Below are 2,853 nucleotides of genomic sequence, written 5' to 3' on the forward strand. Positions count from 1 at the left end.
GCAATATTAAAATGTAAAATCATTAAATAATTATGTAATACAAATTACATTTGTCATAACCAAACAAATTAATTGCTTTTAATTTTAATGAAAGGTATTTATATAAATATATTTAAATATATACAAAATATTTTTCAATTTCTATTTCCACTTCTAAAAATATACTTTTCTTAACTACACAAACAAATGAACCCAAAATGTATTTCCAATTTAAACAATTGTATCTACATATTTGATTCTTTTACATTACGAAATATTGGAATATCTTATTAAAAGTTTTAGGTTTAATTACTTTGTAAGTCTCTATAGTTTTACCGAATTTTCAATTAGGTTCCCATACTTTTTTATCTTTTCAATTGGGTCCATATACCATAATTTTTTTTTCAATTTAGTCCCTATCGTGATAAAAACATTTAAAATAACAAAATATTCTGTTAAAAAGATGAATATTCTTACCATTAGGGTTGAAAACCTAATTGAGGACACCTCCATATTTTTTTAATTCCAAGATAACCTTTGGAGGAAGCTTGTAATGTTGAAGTTCACCCGATCGTTCAAAAAAGTCTGCACGGCACAGCGTGCCGGAGAAAGAACGATGGATACTCTCTAAACCGATTCATCATTATCTCGTCCGGCAGAGCCAAGAACGACGCCATGGCGGTGTACCCTCCAAATTTCAAGGTTTCGATGGCTGGGAAGGAGGAGTCAGAGAAATTATTTGCGGTTAAGTTCCTCACTATGCAAGAGGCATTGGAATTAGGTTTCTGGTTGGATCCGCTGTTGTCCTCGAAATTTGGATCGAAGAATTGATCTACGTCAAAGACGAGGAGAATGTCATCATCGTAGATCAGAAATCCGGTGATTCGGATGTTGTTGAGGGAGGTAATGCGGTAGGAGAGAGAGGTGGTGACGACGAGGGACTGGCCGGGGAGCATAGTGGGAACCTTGGCACTAGCTGGGAGGAGGCGGAGTGTAAATCCCGTAAAATTAGCGAAGAATTAATCAATAAATTAATTTTTAATAAAAAATTAGAAATGAGAATTTTATAGTTTAATTGGATAGAGCTAATTAAAATAAAAGTTTTGACACTAATTTAAAAAAATTTAGCCCAAGATTGAGCTGACAGATCGAACCGGTTGAACTGAGCCCATGGGCCCAACCAACTCATAAAACAAAATGAGCTCGACTCATTCTTCATCATTCAAAGCTGCTCCATGCTGAAGAACACAAGGGAAGGTGAAGAAGGGTTTCAAAACCCTTGAATTCAATTCAAATCATTATATCTTTACGCTCCGAGCTCCGCTCGCCGCATCGTTTGCAGCCACGCGTCCGCGACGTCGAACTCTACAAGGTCCGGTGCATAATTTAGTAAGGAACTTTCATTCTTGTTCTCAGCCTTACTTTCCCCTAAATTTTCGAAATTAAATAGAGTGGTGTTGAGATTTTGGTTCTTTGATGTTATAGGGTTCGATTAGCTCGAGAAAATCGCTCACTCTTGCTTCTTTGGTGCTTGGGTAAGGTCAGAATCTTAGAACTCTAGCTAATTCCTTAATTTAACGTGTTAGGTATTGAATTTTGGGTATGTATATAAAATTATGTGTATTAGGTGTGTATATATATATATATATATATATATAAATTGGAGCTTGGGTGTAAACATTAGAGACTTGTGGAGTTTGGGTGTCATTGCTTTGGAGATTTTGGATCCTTGGGGCTGTGTTTGGTGTCTTTTGGTGGTGTTTTGGGTTATACATAAAAATTGGTCAATGTATGATTTAGGTTTCTCTTATTTAATATATAATATCCTGTGAAAACTTAGGTTAGAGGACCATTGGATATGTTGGAATGATTAAGTATGTTGTATGTTTAGTACTTGTGATAATGATTGTTGATATGGATTGAACATGTGTTGGAGATCATTGTTATGGTGGAAATAGGATGCTAAATGGTGAATGAATAATGATTTACTAGTTGATGATATTGAATTATGCAAGTAAGATAGATTGTTGATTAAAGTGAGAAATTTAGGTGTGAAGTTGTGTAATATTGAAGTATGATTGATTGTGGTATGATGTGGGGATTTTAGTGCTGTGTTGGTATGCTATGATATGTTGTTATGCTGAATATATGTATAGGAGGTTAGATTTGAGTTTGTGTTTTAATGAAAATTGAGGTTTGGTTTGAGGTTTTTGTGTAAAATGAATTTTTAGCCGAACTTCAGCGAGCCATAACTCGGCTTCCGAACCTCTAAATTATTTTAAACCTATTTCATATGAAAATTTAGTCAGTAAAATTTACGGCATTTGAAGAACGGATGAAAAATATTTTAAAACGAGAAAGTTATACGCGTCGAAAGTTCGGTATGTAAAATTGAAATTCTACAAACTTAGCCATTTTTTACTAATCTGCAATGTATGCGTACGCGGACCCCTCCATATGCGGATGGGCGTTTCTGTCTGGCATGCATGCATACGCAGACGAGGTAATGCGTGCGCGTGATGGGCAAATTGCACTCCCACGCGTACGCGTGCCCCCTCCCCCCACCCCCGGTTTTCAGAAAAAAAATGCACGCCCACGCGTATGCGTGACCCCTGTTTTCAGCAAATGGGATTTTAGTGTTTTAAATATGATTTTAAACCTCTAATTTCATTCTTTTAACCCTAGATCTTAGTAGTATGCCTAGTAATTAGATGAAGGTAGGAATAGGTAGTAACTTGGAGATAAAGAAAGTTTGAGAAGTGATGATTTAGGTATGAGGAATAGGTAGTAACTTGGAGATGAAGAAAGTTTGAGAAGTGTATATATATATACACTTCTTATATTATAAGGCTGATTAAAGAAAGGAATAAAAGT

General features: G+C 35.4%; 1 pseudogene; it reads right to left on the reverse strand.

Moving 5' to 3' along the window:
* The window catches only part of LOC107633906, a 7,703-nt pseudogene continuing 5,404 nt past the window's right edge, over positions 555 to 2,853 (reverse strand).

This window comes from Arachis ipaensis, chromosome B03 (genome assembly GCF_000816755.2).
Source record: "Arachis ipaensis cultivar K30076 chromosome B03, Araip1.1, whole genome shotgun sequence".
NCBI classification, from domain to species: Eukaryota; Viridiplantae; Streptophyta; class Magnoliopsida; order Fabales; family Fabaceae; genus Arachis; species Arachis ipaensis.